The sequence below is a fragment of the Halichoeres trimaculatus genome, unplaced genomic scaffold (assembly GCF_033239565.1).
Source record: "Halichoeres trimaculatus isolate MK-OKI-2021-1 unplaced genomic scaffold, fHalTri1.1 fHalTri1_scaffold_10, whole genome shotgun sequence".
Classification (NCBI taxonomy): domain Eukaryota; kingdom Metazoa; phylum Chordata; class Actinopteri; order Labriformes; family Labridae; genus Halichoeres; species Halichoeres trimaculatus.
Genome location: NW_027437187.1, coordinates 38,250,179 through 38,275,769, shown reverse-complemented (window position 1 = coordinate 38,275,769; position 25,591 = coordinate 38,250,179). Strand labels below are relative to the sequence as shown.

At 44.6% G+C, this 25,591-nt stretch overlaps 1 protein-coding gene across 1 annotated transcript in view; it reads left to right on the top strand.

Annotated features, from left to right (window-relative positions):
* The first annotated feature begins 1,468 nt into the window (after window positions 1-1,468).
* Window positions 1,469-25,591, top strand: part of LOC141796851 (transcription factor SOX-6-like) — a 164,561-nt gene continuing 140,438 nt past the window's right edge. The window contains exon 1 of the mRNA XM_074678135.1: window positions 1,469-1,798. The gene's annotated coding sequence lies outside the window, so the exon portion shown is untranslated. The remainder of the gene's footprint in view (window positions 1,799-25,591) is intronic.

The window sequence follows — 25,591 nt, the reverse complement described above, 5'->3', positions numbered from 1 at the left end:
CTAACATTTTTTTCTTCTTGTAATGTTGTAAATATTTCTCTGATATAGTACTGAGATATAAAAAAGGAAATGATGCTAAAATGATACAGAGCCAAAATAAAATAATAAAAATCACCTTAAAGGCAGAGAGAGTCTGGGAGCACTATTTGCAGCCGGATCACAGACGTGCTCTTCCGCCTGCAGCGCAGTGATCCGCTGCTGGCGTCCGGACCTCCAACAGAACCGAACCGGACACACGTGGAGACCTCCATGAGCTGAAGTTCCCAGAGTGAACCCAGAGTACGGGAAGAGAAATGGACAAACTTACAGACATGGAGACTGGAGCGCGGGAGTTACCTGGAGGAGCAGGTGCGAACTGGAAGATAAGCTCCTGGATGTCCCGGATGAGACTAACGGAAGTGGGTCCTCAAGGTGAGTTTTACTGCACAGAGACAAACTCTTCGTGTTCATCACTGAGTTCACCAGGTGATCTGTAGCCTCAGGTTCCTCACGTGATCAAAACAAAACAACAACAACAACAAACAACAAAAACTGTGATTAGAATTATTTATATTCGCTTTAAAGCCTCTGATACACGAGCTGAGACCACATGAACCCTGTCTGTGGATCAGGCACCTTCTGAGGCCTCCAGTTTTAAACTAACCCCAGGTGTCATACACCACAGCCGCCAAAAGGTGGCGTCAGAGTAAGAGTAATGGAGAGGAAGCCTGGAGGCGCTGTGTGATCGGACAGGACGCTTCAGCTGCTGATCTGCCCCACACATCATCGACTCATCCATCAGATTATTAATCCAGGAGATTAAGATTTTTATTATTTTAATTTGTCTTTTTGTTCCTCCACAAGCTGGGCCCAACTTTGCGACACATTTGTGAGAAATACGGCAGATTTCACCCAACGTGACGAGTTAAATTCCGACAAAGACATTTGATATTTCAGTAATCCTGCAGAGAGTAAAGAGGAAAATTACACAAAGAGGCTTCTTTAAAAAGATCTGATCTCTCAGTCCTGATCTACATTTTTTTTAATTTTAAGAAAAAAAAAATTGAAATTAAATTTTGTTTCATTTCTCTAATTTTCCGCAGACGTGTTGTTGTTGTTTTGGATCCAGAAGGTGAGACCTGCCGATGGTCTCTGTCCCTGTTTAACGGTTTGTTTTGATCCCTCAGGATGAACTTCAGGTAAGAACACAGACACTCTGATCCAGGAGCAGGTGAGACCTTTACAAGTCCAGCTCCCTCAGCCTGACTCTGATCCAGCAGCTCCAGAAACCGGTTCATCACATCTGCGGAAAAAAAGAAGAAGTTTGGATGATTTTTTTTTCTTCAGTTGACAAAGAAGAGGAAAGCGACAGAGAGAGAGGCATCCTGGGAGATAAAGAGAGAAGGAGGGAGGAGGAGGAGGAGGAGAGGGGAGGAGAGGAGGGGTTATCCTGCTCTGCCTCTTTACCCGGCGCTGTCCCGCACTCCCACTCCACCTCCACGCCGCGCAGGACGGGAAATTACTTTAAATAGTTTTTTTTGGATCAAAGATCCTGTGAGTGACAGCTGCTCGGGCTCGGTACCGTCCCTGACAGACCCAGCCGCAGAGTCCGGTCCACTTTGAGGAGCTGAGCGGAGCGCGAACACAGGAGTTACCAAAGTCCCGCCACGCTCCAGCGATGGTGACTTTACGCACGGGATTTGAAGGCTGAGATCTCTGCTCTGGTTCAGTCTCCAACTCTTCATCATCCTCCTCATCCTCACCGCCAGCAACAAGTTTCCCCCCGGACCAGCAGCGAGAGACGGAGCAGAGAGCCGAGGTAAGAGCCCGTCCCGGGGCGTCAGGGGTGGTGCAGCAGCCCGGGACCCGGCGCGTCCCCGGGCTCGGCTGCTTGTTCGTGGGTCGGTGCGCTCCCCGGTTATCTGTGCGTGACAGCGGGCTGTGCTGCAGGAGTGGACCGTGATTATCCCCACGACCCTGCGTGACCCGCACACTCTCACGCACAGAGGTAAAGCATTTGGAGAGGAAAGTTCAGCCTCAGTTTTTAAACTTTGGTGTCTTTTTTTTTTTAATTTAAAAACCTGTGTTTGAGCGCTGCTTCACGCTGAGAGTATTTCAGGAGGAAAACCTTTAAAAATCATCGCGAATGATTTAAAATATTTGTTTTTATCATCAAAACAAACGAACATCGAGTTAAAAACTGCGCAACCTTCTCCCGTTTTTAAACAGAAAAATAAACTCACCCTGAACAATAATTACCTCCATCACTTCACTCCTCTTTAACTTTAATTTCTCCTAAAAATCAGATGCTACAAATTAAAAACTACAGCTTCAGATATTTTACAGAAACAGAATCAAACACTGATCCCTTCATGTCGCTTCGATTTCCTCCGTTTTTATCAAAAGTTTTTTCTCCAAATTAAAAAAAATCTCAGAGTTAATTTGAGCCATAAAAGACAAACTTTATTGTGCAAACTAAGCTGGACTCTCTGCGTCCGTCCTCCATTAGAAACCCTGTCACGGACCATTAGGAGGAAAGGTTCAGCGAGTCCGTGGCAGCAGAAAACACTTCCACGGACTCATTAAGAGACTTTAAGGAGCATCTTTAAAGGAGCAGGCTGCAGAAAAAAAAAGAAGAAGAAGAAAGAAAACACTTCCGGTCAGTGAGGAAGTTTGGCTGAAGTTTGATTCTGGGTTTTAATTTGACCCCCGTGGACTCCGTGGGGTGGTTTCCTCCTCGGACACGCAGCGGTGACAGAAAGTGGGAGAAGAGCGTCTTTAGAGTCCACGCTCCCTCCGGGGGTCACGGCGGCTGACCCCGCAGGAATGCGTGAGTCATAAATTAAAATAGACCCGGAGCCCGGACCCGGATCCACCAGGGAGGAGTGTGTGAGTGGGTTTTTTATTTGGGTTCCTGCGCGCTTTGAATCCGTGAGCAGCTCCACGGAGCGACGTGAACTACACTCTGCGTGTGTGTGGGGCTCGGGGCTCGGGGCTCGGGGCTCGGGGCTCGGGGCTCGGGGCTCGGGGCTCGGGGCTCGGACGATCAGCTGTCCGCTCCGGGTCACGCTGAGGATGTCCGTGGGGGTACAGGAGGACAAGGCGCCCGGCGCGGCCTGCAGCGCGCTGATAGAGCCAGCTCTGGGTGTTCCCTGCGCTCCGTGACGCGCTGGCTGCCTGATAAGCCTCTGCTCTCCTCAGATAAGGAGCTTTTAGAGAAACACTCGGAGATGATCACACATGTCTGACCATGAAACAGTCTGAAAACCGCTAAAGAGGAAGCGCCAGGTTCGAGTCCTCCTCAGATTTATGAAGCAATCCGGATCGTTTGACGCGTCAGTGACGCGCTGTTCGCGCTGCTGTTCGCGCTGTTGTTCGCGGGGTTTGGAGGCTCGGAGCTTTAATTGTTTTAGTGTTTTGTGTTTGCACATCAAATCACTCCTCTGCGCAGCTGTAATTTGACAAATCCCTGAGCTGCCAGTCCGGACCCGCCAGCCCCGGCCGCAGTAAATCAACATTTCCAACAAGTTGTTTAATTGTTTGGACTCCTGCAGAACAATTTATAGACACCACCTCCTCCTTCCCCTCCTCCTCCTCCTCCTCCTCCTCCTCTCCTGTAAGTGAGAGTGTCTGTCTGAAAAACAATCTGAGCAGAGGGGGGTCGCTGGGGCTGATCTCCTGTGGCATTTTGTTTGCAGCAGGTGCTGCGGGTTGAACTTCCCTCATAAGGTAAAGTGGCATTAGAGAGTCCAAATGGCAGACTTATATATAGGCTGCCAGTTCAGCACATTGTCCCAGGCTGCATGCTCTGCCTACTCTGCTGCTCTGCCTGCTCTGCTGCTCTGCCTGCTCCGCCTGCGCTGTCTGAGGGACACTTTCTCTGTTTGCTGCTCCTCCTGCTGCGTGGACTCAGGCCTGCAGCGGCCCGGCTCTGTGTGGTCCAGGAGGAGGCTGTCAGCAGCAGGGATCCCTGAGAGGAGCTGGGCCTCAGTTAGACCTGCTCCTTCGTAAGACCCTCAGCTGAAAATAAAAAGTTCATCAGAGCCTCACAAGAAATTTAGTTTGTGGATTCTGATGCGATCATGACGTTTACATTTTATCTTTATCTTCTGGAAAACTCTCAGTCTGCACGCTGCAGTCTGCACGCTGCAGTCTGCACGCTGCAGTCTGCACGCTGCACGCTGAGCGGTCTGATGCTCAGGGTTAAAGCGGGGTGTTGAAGGATGGAGGCCTCTCCTCCACCCAGGGTGTCGTCTGAGGGTGGAGAGGTTTGCATGCTGCACCGTGTCTCTCTGCTGCTCTGATCACCCTGTGTCAGTGCAGCGATCCTCCGCTCGCCGCCGCCGTGCTGCAGCTCTGAGCGTTCCCACATGTGGAGTGTGTTTTTAAAGATGTCACCCAGCGTCTCCAGCCTGTGGCCGACGGGGAGCGTCCTGATTATTTGCTGCCGGCTCTTTGAGGAGGACGTGTTGAACTAACACAGATGAAGTGTGTGTGTAGCGTGTGTGTAGCGTTCCTCCCCGGCCCCTCGCTCGTCCCCTCGCTCGTCCCTCAGCCTGTACTTATCTCTGGGCCGGCGCCACGCCCAAATTGCAGCGTTGCAGCTGGAGAAGAAAAAGGCTGAGGCCTGAGGAGCGGCGCGCGGCGCTCGCTGGCAGGCGCCCAGAGGCTCCAACCACAGCACGCCGAGGTGTGTGTGTGTGTGTGTGTGTGTGTTTAAATATATATGAGTGTGTGTTTTTTAAAAACATAAACACATCAGTCAAACACTCCTCTGTGTGTGTGTGTGTGTGTGTGTGTGTGTGTGTGTGATACCGAGTGTGTTCATGTGCAATTAACCGTTTAATCCAGAACACAGAGAGTGTGTGAGTGTGTGTGTGTGTGTGCATATGTTGGTGTGTTTAAAGTGTGTGTGCATGTTATTTTAGTGAAGTGTGTTTAAAATGAGTATGTAAAGCTGATCCACATGCATATGCTAATGTGTGTGTGTGTGTGTGTGTTAAAGTGTATGCATGGTGTATTTTTAAAGAAGTGTGTATGTAAGAGTGTTTTGTGTGTGTGTGTGTTTTAAAAATGTGAACATGTAATGATGTGTTAAATTAGCGGTGTGTGTGTGCGTGTTTATATGAGTGTGTTCAGCTGATCCACGTGCATACATTAATATATGTGTGTGTGTGTGTGTGTGTGTGTGTGTGTGTGTGTGTGTGTGTGTGTGTGTGTGTGTGTGTGTGTGTGTGTGTGTGTGTGTGTGTGTGTGTACATGTAAGGGTGTTTTATTTTAGGTATGTGTGTGTTTTTGTGTTTTGCTTTTCCGTGTTAGTGTGACGTGTGTGTGTGTGTTGAAGTGTATTCATGGTGTGTTTTAGAGTTTTTAGAAAAGTGTGTATGTAAGAGTGTTTTACACAAGTGTGTGTGTGTGAAATGTCTGAGTAACTTTGGTTTGTGTGTGTGTGTGTGTGTGTGTTTGAAATGAGTGTATGCACACGTTATTTTAGGGATGTGTGTCAATGTGTTCTGTAAGTGTGTGTAAAGCTTTTTTAGACGAGTTGTGTGTGTGTGTGTGTGTGTGTGTGTGTGTTTGAGGTGTGTCGTTGCACATGTGAGTGTGGTGGGTGTGTACGTACATGTGTGTTACATGTGTGTGTGTGTGCTCATGTTTTTGTGGTGTGTGTTTCAGTGTGTGTTTTGTGGTGTGGCTGTTTTGGAGGAGCTGTGTGTGCAGTGTGTGTATTTAAATGTGTGTGTGTGTGTGTGTGAAGTCAGACTGCTGTGTTTTTGCATCATGCGCTGGATGTTTGTTTCCTCTGTGTGTGTGTGTGTGTGTGTGTGTGTGTGTGTGTGTGTGTGTGTGTCTCAGCCTTGGAAGCAGCGTCCTCAGAAAGCGAGGCTCCGTCCTCGTCCTCCTCTCAATGCTCAGACTAACGTTTCCTCTCGCCGGCTGCTCCTCCAGCACCTGCTCCCTGAAGGTGGCGGCGGCGGCGCCCGATCACAAAGCTCAGGATGAACGCTCACCTGACACACCAGCAGTCCCTCACTTTGTCCTTTTTTTTTATTTACCTCCTTCATGTTTCAGAGACTCTCTTTTTCACGTCTCTGGTTCCTCGGTGTGTGTGTGTGTGTGTGTGTGTGTGTGTGTGTGTGTGTGTGTGTGTGAAGTCTGCAGACGATGAGGTTCATGAGTGAACGCTGGACTGTGAAATCTTCATCAGGCGCCGTTTACGACAAAGTTTCATCAATAAAAAAAAACCCTGAGGGACTGAAAACGCTAATCACACGGCATCGGAGGCTGCAGCGTCTCAGAAACATCCGCTCTGAGCCGTTAAAAAAGTTCACGCCTCAACTCCACCAGATCTGTCTGCAGTCCGTCTCCGCTCTGCTGCGCGTTCAGTCCATGGAGCGGCGTGAGCGGCGTGACCGACTGACCGCTGGAGTCACAGACTGAGGAGGTCCTGACAGTGGCGGCTGGTGGAGTTTCATCCAGGGGGCGCTATGACTCCAAAACAGACACATACTAATAAGCTAGCAAACGTGTTAGCATATCACGCTGTGTGTTTACATCAATGAAAACCAAAACAACAACATTATACGTTAAGGTCCGCGCTCTTTCACATTCACCTCCTCCTGATACGTCCTCCTCTCTAAAGGTGGTGCTACGAGCGACTTCTCTGTGTTTTTTATATTTCTCTCTCTTCATTTTACGGCTCCGTCTGATCGTCTCCTACTCCACCTGTCAATCAACCGCTCTTTAACAGACGGCTGTGACGTCAGCTCCACAGCTGGAGGGTGGTGGTTTGTAAACCCAGCTGTTTTCAGCTCAGGGAAAGAAGAAAGTTGTTTCCCGACGTGGTCCTATCTCTGCTACTGAGGAGGAGCCACTGTGTGTGTACGATTTATAACGAGGTCTGAAGATTTCTGCGCCCTGAGGTGGAAACACGTCACCAATCAGATAACACAGATGAATAAAAAAACTTCACTCATCATAAAACGTAATATTCATCCTGCAAATTTAAATATACAAATATATACACATAGTTCAGGACATTACATTTTATTACTTCTTTTTCTTTTTATCGTCTCACTCTTCAAGGTGATGTTGATGGTAATGACGGTGGGGCGGCGCCCTAACGCCCTCTATTGGCCAGCCGCCACTGGTTCCTGATGATCCTCTCCTGGTCCATGTTGGGCTGTAAAACCTCAGACCTGTTGATCCTGGTCTGGATCCGCTCATTAAGTCCGTTTATCATCACAGTCAGGATAAAAACCATCTATTTTGGACACGGTTTGTTTTATTTTGAAAGTCTCTGGGTGCTTTTAGCTAGTTTCTGTCACGACTTCCTGTCCCGCTCGATCTGCGTCCGTCAGAAACAGGATGGAGGATCCAGTGTGAGCTGACACATGGACTTGAATAGAAACCTTTCTGATCCGAGACGGAGCGGAGACGGACATTAGACACATCTGGTGAATTTTAGCTGTAAAACTCTGTTTCCGTGTAAACAAGAGGCCAGAACCAAACAACACTTTTGTGTTTCATCGTAAAACTATTGTCCCGTAAACGATCCTGAAAATTTTTGGCCGAAAGATTTTATCAACGGAAACAGAAAATTGTGACGACACTTGCAAAAACCAAAACCTTCTTTTCTGGGTAACATGTCTGAGGTGGGGACATGTTTCAGTATATCTAAGAAAGACCTGCTCCGTACAGTGGACAGAGAGTCAGGAAAAATAACGTCACAACCACCAGCCTCTCTGTGCCGACGGCTTTAATCTTTGAAGCCTGAATATTAATTAATAAACCTGTAATCTTTGATTTTCCTGAGGTTAGCTCACAGCCATGAGTGTAACCGTATTAACAGTTGGAAAAACAGTTCCTCTCTGTGTTTTGGTGTTTTGTGGATTCTTCGTTTTCAGCGTCGACCCGTAGCTTTCCTCTCGCTCTGCTTTAATTCCTGACGATGAATCTCATCTGCCGTGGCTCTGCGCTAATTTTTCCTCCTGATCTGTGAGTTTTAGCAGCTCACACTCTCTCCTTTCTCTCTTTTTTCATCAAGTGGAAAACTCAGCATCACTCCCTCCGCCTGCTTTTTTTTTCTGCTGCGTCTCTGAAAATCTCGAAATCTCCGTAACTGATGTAACATGAAATAATTCTTGGATTGTGTCGGAGAAATCCAGCCAAAAACATTTGTGCTCACAGAGAGCTGCAGGGTGGATTATCCGTTAATGCTGAGGCACTTCAGCAAAGCCTGGCCCCGTTTTTCCTCCGTGCTGAGAGAAATGTTCCTGAGCGCTGGTATGTGGGACGCAGCGAGGCCGGGTTTTTAACTCGGGTTGGTTCGTGGTCACGGCGACGGCTTCATCAGAGGCTCGTCCAGCGGAGAGAGTGCTCAGCAAACATTTACACATCAGGGGCGTGTCCAGAAACTGTTGGACTGAGGTGGCTCTGACTCATGCAGGGGTGGCATGAGGCATGAGTGAACACACACACACACACACACACACACACACACACACACACACACACACACACACACACACACACACACACACACACACTTGTCGATAATTCACCCATTTACCCAGTGGAAAAGCTTCGATTAAAGTGTCACAGATGTAGATATGTATAAAGTTTTAAAAAGTTGAAATGTGAAAAAAATGACTCACTTCTGTTTCACACTGATCCAATCTACTCAGACTCCTTCAGGTAGAAAAAAGATTTAAAGTGACATAAATTCCCTTAAATGAGAACACAGACGTGCTTTTTGTGTATCTGTTAAAAAAAAATAATCTTAAATTTTAAAAAAAGGAAATATTTAATATGATGTGGCTACAAGTTGAGTGTTTTTAGGGAATCTGAAAGCTGTTTTCATTTCTCCATGAAATTCAAATAAAACTTCTGATAACTTGATAAAACGTTGGCGCTAGTTACCAGCACAAACTGACCTAAGGTTAAGCCACGCCCCCTCCACCTCTCAGAGACAGAGAGATCACAGATCATCTCTCATTCCCCTAAAGTCTCTAAAGTCAACGACAGAGGGAGAAATGAATCATTTTATTGTTGAAGGTCGATAAAAAGCTTCAGACTAAATTTACAGCTCCCAGAGCTAACCTGATAAACAGCATCCGGTTAGCATTAGCATCTCAGACAACAATAGAATAGAATAGAATAGAACTTTATTGTCATTGTAACAAATAAAACAAAATGGAAGCCACAGCAGCAATCAAGAAAACCAAAGTAAGAAAGTGTATAGAAAGTGTAAAAAGCTCCATAGTAAAATAGATGCTGACAGCTTGTCCATCATTGTCCAGTCAGCCAGCCTCCACCTCCACAGGGTCCAGGACTGAGCTTCTTCAGCAGTCTGTTCAGTCTCTGTCTCCTGGATCCTGTCTGCTCACAGCAGGTGAAGCTCTTCACATGTGGCCTTGGTGTCTGCTGTTAGCTCTGTTAGCCATGTCTGTGAATAGCATGATGCTACTCTGCCCTCTGGTATTCCCTCTGTTGCTGGGTTAGCACAGCTAGCTCGTCCATCTTATTGGAGATAGATCTTACGTTCCCAATAACGATGGATGGAAGGACAGGTCCATGTCGTCACTTCTTAGCTCACACCTGAGAACCAGCACGTCGTCCTCACCTCCTTCTCCTCACCTTGTGGGAAACATCAGGCCTTGCACCAGTTAGCATCGACATGCTACAGGCTGCTAACAGCTGATTTCACATGTAAACAATGCAGCCATGGTTACATGTAGGATCTCCAGACAAACACAGGAGAAAAGTAGTAAAAATATCACTGAAGACACAAACAGTTTGGTGTCCACGACCAACAATGAGCCAAACAAAGTGATGATCCACTCCAAATACAAAGATGATGAAAAAGAGATGAGCGGGGGGACTGAGGATAATGTGAGCAGACTCTCTAATGACACTTATTTTTTGCTTATTTATTTCACAAAAACAGGATTAATGGACTTTAACAAAAAAATGAAACTCATAAAAAACAAACTAGACTAAAAAAACTTTCTTTAGTTTTATTTCCAACTTCAAAATGTATAAAATGATATTTTTGTTTTTAATTGTTAAGTAAACATTTCACAGCCACCAATAATCTCTGCAATGCTCCTTTAAAACAAAACATGTAAACTCATATTTTTTCATTTTAATCATAATCACAGTTTAAACCATGCAGCTGCTGAAAGTAACTAATAAAGTAACTTGTAATCTAACTTCGTTACTTTTAAAATTGAGTAATCAGTAAAGTAACTAAGTTACTTTTTAAAGGAGTAATCAGTAACACCGTTTGACCATTTGTGAACTGGAAATCTGTGCTCTGTGATTGGCTCATCGCGTCTGAGGGCGGGGCTTAGCCATACGTCAGTCATGGCCCAATGAGATTAAAAAGTTCTGGAAAAATATAAATAAAAATGAGATTGCATGCAAAGTTTGCAGAAAAAAACCTTGAATTTAACTCAGATTTTATCCGTGTCGTCCTGCGTTATCTGCCGTTTACCTTCACAGCGTCTGTTTCAAATGTGGTGAAATCCTGTTTTTAATGAGTTAGGACTGAGGACGGGTTTGATTCTGGTTCTGGATCCAAACTCTCACAGAAACATGCTCAGAGAAAAGCACGTCGTGTTGTGTTTGTGAAACAGATCAGCGTCTGCGGCCGTTTGTCATGTCGGCACGCTTCATGGAAATCTCATTAATGTGACGAGCTCAGAGTTTCTCTGCTCGCTGTGGGATGGATGTCTGAGCTCCGTCAGGGACAGACCTGGAGACACGTCCATTATTCTGCTGACAGTTAAAACATGGAGGTGTTCTGCTGCTGTCGGCCAATCAGAGAGCAGCGTTCAGGTATCCCTAACAGGTCTGTAGGGTGACCAGGTGGCTGCTCGAGTGGCTCTTTACCTGTCGGCTCGGCCTTGGACCTCAGCCGAACAGATGCTGTGTCCATTTGTCTGCAGCTGATGATTTAACGGAGCAGAGCCATCACATGTGAACACGTCTGCGCGTCTTCTCCGTGCACAAACTCTCTGCATCGTGTGTGCAGCCACTGGGAAAGTGGGAGTCGTGTGCAAACATCTGCAGGTTTGGTTTATCCAGCTTAAGAGCAGCAGGGTGGGGTTTGATGTGTGGGACAATACGAGCGCCTCAAAGTTTTGACAATCAAATGAAATGTTTAAAGATACATTTGCTCGTCTTTTGTGGGCCTGACAGCCGCGCTGACTCTTTCTGGATTGTCATGACACATTGACCCCACCCCTCCGGCACTCCCTGCAGGTTAAAACAAACAAAGCAAAATTATTTGCTCTACCTTCTGATAAAAGCCTGTTGTTGGTGTCGCACGGAAAGCCTCTGCAGCGTGAGGAGGAGTTTTCTGCAGGTTTCTGCTGGAACGTGGAGAAGACATGAGAAATATCTGCTCCTCTTTTAACGCACGTCTCTGCTCAGTCTGCTGAAATCAGGAGCATACGCTGCAGACCATGCACGCTGCAGACCATGCACGCTGCAGACCATGCACGCTGCAGACCATGCACGCTGCAGACCATGCACGCTGCGGACCATGCACGCTGCAGACCATGCCCGCTGCAGACCATGCACGCTGCAGACCATGCACGCTGCAGACCATGCACGCTGCAGACCATGCACGCTGCAGACCATGCACGCTGCAGACCATGCACGCTGCAGCAGTGACAGCGTGCTCACACATGCTTTTTATTCTGAAACACATCAGGAATACAACAAGTTTAATGTGGCATAACAAAGGAGCAGGATGTTTTCTCAGCACTATGTGCTCCATTATGTGTGACTCATTAGATCGCTGCATTGTGTAAACACGGTCGGATCGCACTGAGAGGATCAACGACAGGGGTCTGCAGCCGTCACTGCTTCACAGATCACCTGGATTAAAGTCACTCAGCTGCCATGAAATCTAACTTATCTTCACAATAAAGACAAAAAAAGTGGATAAAATTCTTTCCAAAGGAAAGTCTAGTGATTAATTTTCCACAAAAGAAGTTGTTCAATTCTATAAAATCATACATGTGATGTCTAAGTTTTTTTTTTGTTTTTTTTTGATAAATTTGATGAATAAAAAGATAAATTAAAGACTTTCAGAAATTGCAAAAAAAGGGAAAAAATACAAAAATTCTCAAAATTGCAAATAACTGGAAATTTCCAAAATTCGCAAAAAATAAAAAACCTTTAAATTAAATACATTTGTAAATTTGTAAAAATAAATAAATCTAAAATTTCAGAAATGTGCAAAAATTTCAAAATAAATCCAAAATTCAAAAATTGACTTAGTTAAAAAACTATAATTAAAAAAAGGAAAAAATGTCAAAAAAGGAATTAATTTAAAATTGCAAAAATGTGCAAAAATGTTAAAATAATTCAAATGTCAAAAATTGACTGAGTTAAAAAAATATAATTAAAAAATGCAAAAATGTATAACATTTTTTTTAATTAAAATAAATAAAAAATATAAAAATGTGCAAAAATTTTAAAGCAAATTTAAATGTCAAAAATTGACGAAGTTAAAAAGTATAACAAAAAATGAAAAATGTTAAACAATTTTAAAAATAAAAAGAAATAAATGAAACTTAAAAGAATGTGTAATTTTTTTAAAATAGATTAAAATGTCAAAATTGACTAATTAAAAAAAAAAACTGTAATGCAAAAAAGGAAAAACGTCAAACAATTTTGAAAATAAAAATTAAAAAAACCCCAAAAATTCCAAAACTTTGAAAGAATACTTGAATCTGATTTCATAAATTGATTTTTTTGCTCAACTCATCACTTATTGTTTGCTGATCTTTACCCACATATACAGCATGAATTATAAGCCAGCACATTGTCAGGTTAATGAATCCATCCACACAGAATTATTATTTCAATGATATCATTTTAAAGCTATAAGGAGCCACTGCAAAGGAGTCAAAAGGCCTCATGAGGCTCCAGAGCCACAGGTTGAAGACCCTTGGTCAGAAAACCTTCACTCTGACATTTTAAAGGTTATAAGTTTGAGGTTTTGAAGCAAAAATGAAAGAAAGTTGTGTTTCTTTGTGATTGGGGGGGGTCTAGCTTCAATTTCCCATAATGCAACTGAGCAGTGCCACTGTCTTTTAATCTTAAAGCATCTAATTAATGATGTTCAGAGCTCTTTAGTGGAGCAGCCTCGTCTCTTTGTTCTCGCCTCCACAAACACAGAGAGACAGTTAATAATGGAGCTCAAACAGCTCAGCGTGATTGTTCCCCTGTTTACTCTGCTTTTACACCTCCCTGCTGGAGGAGGAGGAGGAGGAGGAGGAGGAGGAGGAGGAGGAGGAGGAGGAGGAGGAGTGTGGCCCTCCTCTCAGAGCTGGCTTACTAACCTCCACTTTGCCGCTCGTGGTGGTTTGGAGTAATGGGGCGTGGCAGCGTTGGTGCGGGGCGCGAGGCCTCTGAAATCTCCCTGTGGTGGAGCGGCGAGGGCCAAGGGGTCCCACCCACTGGAGCGCGGCTCTGATTGGTCCGCAGCCAGCTGGTCGTAAAGCAGCCTCTAATCGAGCGCTGTCATGGGGAGATGGCGGTGGAGCGCTCTGGCTCAGGATGGAGGGAGCAGGGAGAGGAGCTGGGGATCCCTGAGCCCACGCTTTGACGGACGGCTCTGAACGCACCAGGTTCATCCTCTGTGTCACGGCGTTCCCATGCCTGCTCCGCGCCTGGGAACGTCTCTGACACGACATGCTCCTGACACGCTCCAGAATCATGTCTATTTGTACACGCGGTATGCGCTCTGCTCTGCACGCTGCTGGATTAGCACAAGCGTGGACCGGGGTGTCCGGCGAGCAGGGCCCGGCTCAGGTATCGAGCTGACGGGGCTCAGCCTCAGGTTTCTGCCTCGTAACCTGACACGGCGAGGACGGTTGGGCCGGGGAGGCCTGATGGCATCTGTGCCCGAGGGTTTCACACGAGAAATGAGAGATCTGCTCAGAGCCTGCGGAGTGTTGGTGGAAAGTGTTGTTGGAGAGGTGGAGGGATGACAGGTGATGGCTGCTGGGAGATTTCCCTGGATTTTGAGGCGTGAAGTCTGTTATAACCTGCCTGAGCTCACAGCAGCACGTGACGCTGAGTGACGTGAAGCGTTCAGATTTCTCTGCTGTGATATCTGCAAAATAAAGCCACAAAACAGAGAAATGAATCCACAGCTGGCACAGAAAATCCAGCTGCAGGAAACAGAGAAGCTCAGTCAGTATCCAACCATCAGCAAACACACGATCACAGAAACAACCGGCAAATTATCGCTTTTTTTACTGTACTCTGTACAACATACATTAACAAACACTAAATGTCACAACTACAAGAGAACTGGAATACGTACAAAAAATGTAAGCGTCAAATTATGACACATTCCTACTAGAAATTTAACAGCGGAGCGGTTCTTGTTCATGTTAGCATGTTAAAATGCTGTGTCACTGTTCAGTTAGCTGTCATTATTTTTATTTTGTGACAGGAACTTAAGTTAAAGGTGGGGTCGGCAGAAGTTTTGGTTACTCGTGAGTAAACACAGCCTTCAAACTGGGCTCCTCCTCCTTGGATCAGTGCCAGCTGCAGCCCACACCCACAGCCTCCAAGCGTGAACACACTCACTAACCCAGCAACCACCTGTAGCATCATGTTTTTGCGTGGTAGAGACTCGTGAGTCGTGAACCTGTTTTAGCATGTTAGCAATTGAAGTTTTTGCAAGTTTCAAGTTTTTTTGAATATCCGCACATTTTTGCAATTTTTGCATTCTTTTTTTTTAAGGGCACATTTTTAAAATATTTTTTTACAACTTTTTGAAAATAAAGCCAATTTTTAAAGTAACATTTTTTTTACTATTTATGAAATGTAAAAAAAAATTGGGAATTTTTGCAAATTTTTGCTTGTATTTTAAATTTCCTCTTTTTTGAAAAAATGCAAAATTTCTTACATTTAGTTAATAAAAAAAACTAAAAAAACATTTTTTTTTTTTCAAAATATTGGCAAATTTATCAAGAGTGTTGCACCTGACATGGTGCACGACGCACGCAGCATGTAAGCAATTCAAATTTCGCAAATTTTAAGATTTTTTGTATTTCTGCACATTTTTGCAACTTTTGTATTCCTTTTTTTTTAAAGTGCACATTTTTTGTATTTTTTTTACACCTTTTTGAAAATAAAGCCAATTTTTCAAGTTACTTTTTGGGGGCAAATTTATGAAATTTCAAAAATTTCAGGAATTTTAGCAAATTTTGCTCATATTTGAAATGCCCTCTTTTTGAAAAAAATAAAAGCAAAATTTCTTTCATTAGTTAATTTAAAAAATGTAAAACAAAAATGTCATTCTTTTTTAAAATATTTGACTCACAGGCTCTATGGGCACTTTGAGCCAGACCCTTGTGGCCACAACAGGAACTGCAGTTTGTTGCCCTTTGCGTCAGCTCTGCACAAACTGAAATCTTAGCAGCAGGTGTTTGTCTTATTTTTAGTAAAATTGTCTCATTAGGCCTCACGTTGAAACAAATTCAGCTGAAAAGACAGAAAATTTGTTGTTTTCAGATATAAAAAGGTGAAAATGTCGCCTGAAGATCAAGTTAGAGTTTTTTTTTACCCTTTCCACCCCACTCAGGCCTCAGTTTTGTAGTTTTGTCTTGTAGAGTTTTGAATTAATACCTTTCCTGGACTCCTCAGGTGAGTGTGGAGGAGGAGCTCGTGTTGGTTTGAGTTTTTTCAGAGTCTTGATGAAATGAGGCTGTTTGAAGAAGCTTCCAGACTCTTCTGTGACCCTCTGAGGTTATTTGCCTGCTCGCCCTCCTTGGGATTTTCTATTACCTCCTGTTGACATGGTGTTTTAGGAGCAAACATTGTTCGACAGTTCAGCCTGGGATGAGATGAGGCTGGAAGCAGCCAATCAGGGGCAGCGGAGCGCGGCGCTGTCAGAGGTCGTTGGTTTGTCTTGGCCGGCAGCCGGCGTGTAGCCGATAAAAAGCCGTCTGACACGGTCCCTGCAGCCGCCGGCGCCCTGAAGGAGGGCCTGCCGCTGCACGGGGGAAATGTGCTGCCTCAGCAGGCTGCGGGGCTGGCTCACGCCGCGTCTCCCTGGTTAACACGGCGAGCATACGTGGGCCGGCCTCTGATTGTTGTTGCTGGAGGCCGCTATAGGAAAAATCTCATTTGCTTTTGTGGAGCGGTGCAGTGAAAAGAGGCTTATGTCATAAAGACGCTATTGTGGCTGCTGCGGGGCCCGGTGTGTGTGTGTGTGAGTGTGTGTGTGTGTGTGTGTGTGTGTGTGTGTGTGTGTGTGTGTGTGTGTGTGTGTGTGTGTGTGTGTGTGTGTCTTTAAGTGTCTCTATACTTTGACCCATACATTGTGGATTTCACGTGTGTTTTCCTGCAGGTTTGAATGGACAATGGATGCTGTGCCTGTTTGTTCCTGGTGCACACACACACACACACACACACACACACACACACACACTCACACACACACAGAGTTAAGCAGGGGTCTTTTGTGCTGGGGTTTATGAATGAGAGCAGCTATTGTAAACAGTCACATATTTCTCCTGCCTGCTCCTCTTTGGGTTCCTCCTCTCCGTCAGCGTGCGGCTCCTTGCTCGGGCCGATGGAGGGTTGTCAGGGAGGTGATGGTGCTGATGATGGAGAGGGTCACGGTGTGTGTGTCAGACTGAGAGGAATCTGACACAAAAACACACTCGTTAGGAAAAAATGACGACCTACAGCCTGATGACATCACATCAGTCAGTTTGAGCCGTGATAAAAGTTCCTGTTCACTCTGAGTCAGGTTGGCTTGGATTGGTCCTGCAATCCGGTCACCACTATTAACCCTTTGAGCCCTGATCTCTTTTTTTTGGGGTCTGCTAGAAGAATAAAACACAACCCAAATCAAAAAAAGAAAATCTCTGCAGCTTTAAAGTCTGTTTCAGCGGTCTCCAACCTGCGGCTCTGGACCCTCATGTGGCCCTTTGACTCCTTTTTAGCTTTAAAAAATATTGAAATAAAGAAAAGTTATTTTTCTTATAGAGGGTATTGATAATTAAAGACACGGACACTAAATAAAATCCTGCGTCAACATTTTGTTGAACGTCCACCTGTGGCTAACCTCAAGTTTTACAGCCCTGGGAAGATAACTACATCTACAACAAGACTCATCTGGAAGAAAATACTGATTTAAAAACAAAAATTAAGTTGAGAAATTTATTGATATAGATTATCAAATTTAAAAATCCTTTAAAAATTTTAAAAATTATCTAAAATTTAAAGATTTATTACACTTCAATTTTTGGACATTTTTTGCTAATTTTTGAAATTTGAAAAATGTTAAAAAAAAATTTTGGTTAGTTTTATTTACATTTTAATTTTTTTTCTAACATATTTGCAAAGTTTTCTGAAATTTAAGCAAATTCATAAAATTTCATTTTTTTCTTTCAAATTCAGAAAAAAATCTTAATATTTAGAGGATTTTGCAATTTGCTTTACAAATTTAAAAAAATCTGTAAATTTTAACAAATTATTCATATTGCATTTTTTAAGTTTGCCTTTAGTAATTAATTATTATTATTATTATTTTTTTTAGAAATGTTTAAAAATCAAGCAAACTTAGAAAATTACATTTTTCTGTTTTTGCAAATTTTTGAAATTTCAAAAATTTGGAATTTTTGCAACTTATTTTAATGTCCAATTTTTTTTAATTTATAAAATTAATGACATTACAAATATTCTATTTTTTATAAAAATATGTGCAATAATTTTTGAATAAAAAATTAAAATAACACAATTTATTTTACTAGATTTTGTATTATGTATAAAATTTAAACACATTTTTTGTCTTTATAGGTGGAGATAAAGTAGATTTCATGGCTCTGTATTGACTCTTATCCAGGTGAGCTGAGGTGACGTAGCTGTGATGAAGGTGGAGGTTGCAGTCGCTGTCTCAGAGCAACAGGTTGTTGAGTAGAGATGAAGGAGAGGACGTTTCTGTAGAGGAAACATGATAAAATGCTTTGGATGAGAATAAAACACCTAATATTTATTGCTTCCCTGGTCTTTTCTGAAACAATCCTCCTCCTCCTCCTCCTCCTCCTCCTCCTCCTCCTCCTGCGTTGTGGAGCAGCAGATTTGTGCGCTGTCCTCTAAATCATTTCCCTCTCTCGCAGATTGCTCCCTGCTGGAGTATTGGCCTGACAGCCGTTTTTCCCCGTCTCCCTCTCTCCCCCAGAGGACTCATTTACATTTATGCACGCAGCAATTAATTACAGGCTGGCGCTGGCCCTGTAAATTAGAGGCAGCGAGGTCGCCCTCGTTATTGGCCCTGACAGCTCCAGCCTTGTTTGGGTCGTGACAGTTTGACTCCAGGCTGGGACGGGGAGCGCGGCGAGGTTTGGACGCTCGTCCTACAGCTGATATCACTTAAGCAGCAGATGAAGAAAAACTCATTTGCTTAATGAATGTGTTATTTTGTGCTCCTTCTCCCAGTCTTTTTGCCTCCTCCTCCTCCTCCTCCTCGGCTCCTCGGCCGTCGTTCAGGCCCTTTGTTTCAGCCCTCCCCTCGCGGCCTCTGTGTGTTTTGGGATCTTTCACCCAAACACTAGTGGAGGGCTTTCTATAGAGGCAGGAGTCAGCCAGGAGACTTCTCACGGTATCGGCCTTTTCATGTGAAGACGCTTCAACTTTTTTCCGGCCCCGTCCCTCACAAGGCCCTCCTTTCTTCTGTGTCACGCAGCGATGTGTTTGTGCATACCTTCGCCGCTCACAGAGAAGGAGCGATCCTTTCACGCTGCCTTTGACATTCACCTCTTGTTTTTACAATCTTTCCAAGGCGCGCTGTTTGCACAGTGCAGCAGGCTTTGTCTTGAAGGAGCCAGACAATGGGCAGCGCTATAATGTAATCTCCTCGGGGTAGAGGCGAGCAGAGGGGCGAGGTCTGGACGTATGTGCCGGCGCTTGCCCCTGCAGCCATATTTCATGTTAACAGCGTCTGAGGAGAATACATGTTGTCACTTAAGCCTCTGTAATGTTCACCTAGCTCTTTGTGCGCCAACACAAAGGCTTTTCACTCATGCAAACATCCCCTTCCCTGCTCGCCGCGGTGGAGGTGTTTGAGCGCGCTCTGCCCACCCACGGGCTGATCTGCTGCGGCGTCTCTGCTGCGGCGTCTCTGCTGCGGCGTCTCTGCTGCGGCGTCTCTGCTGCGGCGTCTCTGCTGCGGCGTCTCTGCTTTCAGCGCCTCCATTAAACGCTCTCTGTGGAACGTAACCCTCCCCGACTTAAAAACAAGTGTTTCAGCCTGAACCACGCGCTCATCCACCAGACCACCAGGCCTGGACTCTGTCCTGTTTTAACCTGAACAGAGTCCAGGATCCTGGACTCGTCCTCACAGTCCACCAGGAAACACACCAAGCCAAGGACCAGGTACATCAGGGTGTGAGCTCCTCTCCATCTGTAAAGACCCTCAGACGGTTTTTATATGTTCTCTTGATAATCCAGGGTTTAAATCCAGATTACCAGCCCCAGAGGTGGTTATCTCTACACTCTCTGGATCTGTTTGGGTTGGACATCGATCATTTTAAACAGTCTGTTCGATAATTGTTGTGTTCATGTGTTAGGCTCTCAGGAGGGAGTTTTAGAGCAGGGTAAGAGCACTTTAGCTCTTGTTGTGGTGCAGAAGTGAGCTCTTTAGCTCACCTGTCAGAGGGCACTGTAGCGCATACTTCCTGGCGCTCAAGAAAGCGTATTAAAGTGAGGGTTTGGGCCTAGGATGCACTTTAGCACAAGTTTCCTTCTACAATCTACACTTACACTCTGCTCCCAAAGAGAAACATTGCTCACTTTTTGACAACAAGTCAGGATCAAGGTTATAATAGTTAACTAAAATGAAACTAAAAAATGAAAACCAAAATTTAAAACACATAGCAGTTAACTCAAACTAATAAAAACTAGAAAAGAAAACAAAAATGACCAGTAAACTAAAACTGTATCTTGTGTTCACTGAACTAACTGAAACTAACTAAAATTAAAGACTAAATGTCCTTAGTTATAGTTTCTGACAATATTAACAGCCTTTAGGATTTAAATTAATCTGACACATTTTCCCAAACAGTTTTACCACAGTTTTCAGCAGTTGTCAGCGCCGTACGGCACCATCATAGAGACGTACTGGGACGTGCTTGTTTACTGCACTGACTGGCTGTCAAAGTTTCTAATCATTAAAGCTCATATTATATTGTTTTATATAATCTATGTTTATATTATTTTGCTGTAATTTTTGTTAACATTATTTTAACGTAATTTATGTTTATTTTATCTTTATATATTTTATGTTTATATTATTTTTGTAAGATTCATGAAAACATTATTTTTACATAGTTTATGTATATATTTTTTATACTAAGTTTATATTATTTTGTTGTGTCTAAGGCAGCAGCCAACAGTTCAGTATCAGCATTGACTGAGCAGTGAGCTCTATGTTGGACTGAAAATAAACAGCATGACAAAATATTTACTCTGACCTTTTTGAATCCTGCACCTGGTTAATAAGGTATGAAAAAACTAAAACTAAACTAAAACTAAACTAAAACTAAACTAAAACTAAACTGAAACTAAACTGAAACTAAGCCTTGTTGCAAAAATCAAAACTAAAAGAAAACTCGAATGCCCGCTCTAAAACTAACTAAAACTAAACAGTAATGGAAAAAAAAGTCAAAAGTAACTAAAACTAAACTCTAATGACAAATCCAAAACTATTTAACCTTGGTCAGGACCCAAAACGACACTTTATGCAGATTTGACCTCTAAGATTGAACATTCGTGCCATTAGAGCACTTCAGCACACGTTTGGCTCCCTTAGAGAACACTATGGGACTTGTTTTGGAGCAGAACCGGGCTTTTTAGCACAGTTTACACAGAACACCTCTAAGAGGGAACTTTTTTACCATTCTACAGTTTCACTTGGCAAACATTTTCATCCAAAGTAACGTACAACACAACAGTGTCCAAGTGTTTTGGCACCCAGGAGGGCACTTTAGCACACGCTTTTTGGCACGTGAGAAGTTTCTGTAGTGAGTGTTTTGGGGCCTAAGAAGGTGCTGCAGCACAAATTTTGCTCCCAAAAGAGCACAAGAGGGAACTTTTACACATGGTTTGGGGCCAAGAGTGAATGTTAGTGCCCAATGGGCTCCCAAGATGGCACTTTAGCTCGTGTTTTAGCACAGAGAGGGCTCTTTAGCTCACATTTGGGGTCTAGGAGGGCACTTTTTCTACATTTTGACATTAAAAAGGGCACCTTAGCTCACGTATGGCTCCCGAGAAAATACTTAAGCCCATGTTTCACTCCCAAAAAAGGGCACTTTAGCGCTCATTTTGGGCCTAAGAGGACACTTTTCCAGAGTTTTTGGCATCCAAGAAGGCACTTTAGCGCATGGTTGGATCCCAAAAGGGCACCTAGCGCCTGGTTTTGGGCCAAAGAGGGCACCTTAGCTCATGATTTCCAAGCACTGTAAACACCACTGTTCAAGAAATGACAGGAAATAAATGAAAGCTCTTCTCAGAACCATAACTCCTCCAAATGTTTTGGCGAGAGAAAAACTTTGAACGTTTTCTGAAAGAAGAGACGCTGAGCTCAGAGATCTCTGACTCTTTTAAAGACGAGGACAAAAACTGTTTCTCTTTTTGTACCGACTCTTCCTGTAGCAGCGCTCTGCAGGCGGGAAAACCAGAAAACAAAACTCCCAGGTCATCGTTTGGGTGGATGGTATCCAAACGTGCTAACTGTCAGAGTTTACCTGCAGAGGATCAGAGCTCAGACTCGTGGTCGTCTCTGCGCTGAGGGGAACACGATAACAGAAACATTACGAGGCCTGTCTGATCTCCAGCGCTCCATCAGCCGGTGTGTGCTATCAGCTGATCTGCTGTGGGTCCAGTGAGCCTCTTTCTGGGTTAATCGTCCATATGATTGGCTGGAGGCGAGCTGTGTTTCCTATGGTGCAGACGTGGAAGTGGCAGCAGAGCCTCATGTGGAGCCGGCTCATTCAGAGACCTCCGGCCTCATAGGGTCTCATTGTTCTCCGTCCAGCGCGGCCGCGTCTGCACAAGTGGCTCTGACAGCTGCCACGAGGAGACGTTTGGGAGCGTGCACGTTCTGTGCACGTTCTGCGGCGCGAGTGTGTGCATTCACGGTGAGTGTGTGCATTCACGGTGCAGCAACAACTCTTCATGTGATCCTCCATCAGATCCTCCCTGATTCAGCTCCTGTTGCTCTGCATGTCGCTCTGATGTCATGCCTCTGATGTCACAGCTCTGATGTCACAGCTTCGTCCACCGTCAGTGCGTCTCTGGTGTTTTCTTCCAGCTGCTCCGTGCTCGTCTCTGCAGCTGGCTGAGCGTGGGGAGCATGTGCTGTTTCACAGCTGTTGGTCAGAGCGCCAGAAAGGTAGCTGCTGCTTCCTGCAGTTGTCAGGACGATGGCGGCCTCATGTCAGCGCCGCCGAGGTGCAGCGTGAGGAACGAGCTCAGAGGGAAAGTAGGGAAGACCAGGTCGGCGTGTACGTGAATGCACGGAGCTTCTTCTCCTGCAGGATGAAGCTGTTTGCATGCTCGTGTGTGTGTGTGTGTGTGTGTGTGTGTGTGTGTGTGTGTGTGCGTGTGTGTGTGTGTGTGTGCAGGCCAGCTGTCCCTCTGATTACCCAGCATCCTCCAGGTGTCAGATCTGCCATCTGCAGATGAGTGGCAGGGCGTGTGGAGCGGAGGAATGGAGGGGAGAGGAGGTGAAGAAGGAGCAGAGGAAACAGAATAACTGGTTCTGCAGACTTCTGGAGCGTGTTCAGACGGGTCATCGAGCGCCGCAGAGCGTGAACGGCGCTCGGGGGATTCCTGCTCTCAGCCGTTCCTCTAAGACTCAGGCTGTTTGTTCATCTCGTGGCGGGCAGCGCGGCCTCTGTGAAGCTGCAGAGAGGAGCAGAAATGTTCTGGTGCAGCGTGTTTTTGCAGACTTTTTGTGATTATGATGATCATGAGGACTTCTGAGCGCGCCAGCCTTTGAGTTCTGGTCCGAATTGGCCGTTAATTGTGCCCTGAGAGGAAAAACGCTTCGGAGGGAGGATCATTTGCTTGATTAAGGACATGAATAAAAGATCACACATGCTCAGTGTTTGCTTTCTTCTTCATTGTTCTCAATTAGCCTCAAATGGTGGAATCAAAGGCCTGTTTGTTTTGCCCTTTGTACGGCTGATACGCCGCGTTACGCCGCTGTCAGGACGCATACGTCCAACGTGTGTGTGTGTAACGTGTGTGTGTGTGTGTGTGCAGCCCCTCTACGCTCTTCCCCTCTCCACCAATCAGAGCAGCTGTTTCTCTAATTAGCAGCGTCACAGGCTCCATCAGGCCCCGCCCCTCCCCTCTGAGGTCCTGATCCCGGGGTCTTCAAAGCGCCGCGTCAGCAGTTTGACCACTTTGATCTGTTTCCTGTGACCTCCTGTTTGGCTCACAGCTGTGTGTGTGTGTGTGTGTGTGTGTGTGTGTGTGTGTGTGTATGCGTGTGACCCCTCCGTAGCCGTGGCGTGACCATCCAGCCGCGTCGTTCTTCGTCCTCTGGTTCAGACTCTCAGAGCAAACATCAGGCATCACTAACCGCGTTAAAGGACGATTGCGTGAATTTTCGGACTTCAAAGCCCGGTTTAGAAATCACGCTGTTTGTTGTTTGTTCGCTCCCGTTGGCGCCGCTCACAGAGGAGCTCTGTTCCCTCCTGAGGTCCCTCTACGGGGACGCTCCGGGTACATCTGGTCCAGAAACACTTTACGTTTCAGATGTTCAGAGTTTATTAACCTCAGTTTGTTGGCAGCGAGCGGAGAATCACATCCTGACTCCAACAACAACACAGCCTTCCTCCAAAGGTCCAAATATTTTATTAACTTCGTCTCATCAACTTTTTTTTTCCTGAACATTTCTGTGTACGTGATGAGTCGATAAGATCACTCTGGAGGTTTTTCAGCGGCAGCGTAACGTTTTTCTGTTTCTCTGTTTGCTTCTTCTCTGTTTGCTCTGAAGAGTTTTTACGTCTCGTTGGTGTTGAGGAGGTGAAGGAGCGTGAGCAGCCCTGAGTCTGAGACGTGTTTTTACTAAAGTGGATCATTTTCTATCATATTGTTTAGTAACACACCAAAACACACTGCACCACACGAAGAAAATCATATTTCACATCAATGTGTGTTTGTCTCACAAAGCCCCACACTGAAACATTTACCACTTCACACTTGGTATCTCATCTTATCCTAATGCACCAAAAACACTGCAGCAAACCAAGGAGGAAAGAAAAGAGACTTACTTATCTGAATGTTAAATACTGTAATGAAAACACCACTGAATTCATGGCATTGAATTATTGATCATGAAAATCAAAGATCTGAATTTATTTGTCCTGAATTTACCTTTTTAAAATTCAGATCCAAAAACTCAAGTTGAGAAATTCAGATCACATCATCCAGGGAAGGAAAGGCAACATACTGTATTATCATGAAAATAAGAAACGTTGGATTTTTGGGCCTAAATTTGACAAATTGAATTGGAGCACCCTAAATCTTTTTGGTGTTGAGTCAAAAAACTTAAATTTTTTAATCTGAATTTTAAATAAGCGAATTCAAATAATTCAAATAACATCCAAATGATTATTGTCTCTTTATATTTGCTTCCATAGCAACCCTGCATCTCACTGCCTTACTTTGTATTGAAACATGTGTTGTCAGTTTCTTAACTTTATTTTACAGGAAAATTTTTTAAAGTGCTTAATAAAAACATGACAGGATGTTAAACTTCCTCTAGAATTTACTGTAATTTTTTACAGTGTATGGTTTCATTATTATAATGCATCAAAGCGCTGTCCCACACTGCTTCTTACTGCATTGTCATTTTCATTTCATCACATACTGCATGGACCAAACTGCATCCATTCATGTCTTACCCCAACTTATTGTATTTATTATAATACACCACTGAAGCTGTATCACACTGCGTAACACTGTGTCACACTGCACAGGACCACACCAACACATATCACTTGCACTGCACCGTGAGTCACTGCATATCAGAAAATACACTGCATCTAACTGTATTAAAGCTCATCTCATTGTTCTGTTACGCAGCAAAAAGCTCTGCTCCACACTGTCTCACACTGTATCTCACAGCGTCACACTGTATCTCACAGCGTCACACTGCATCACACTGTGAGACACTGCTCTACACTGCATCACACTGTGTCACACTGTGAGACACAGTGTGGCACTGCGTTTCACAGTGTCTCACTGCACCACACTGGGTCTCACTGCATCACATTGCGCCACGCTGCATCACACTGCATCACACTGCATCACACTGCATCACACTGTGTCACACTGTGTCACACTGCGTCACACTGCATCTCACTGTGTCACACTGCACAGCACCACACCAACATATATCATCTGCACTGCACTGTAAGTCACTGCATATCAGGAATTACATAACATAACAGGAATTACACTGCATATAGCTGTATTATAGCTCTTTTTATTGTTGTTTTACGCAGCAAAAAGCTCAGCTACACACTGCGTCACACTGCGTCACACTGCTACACA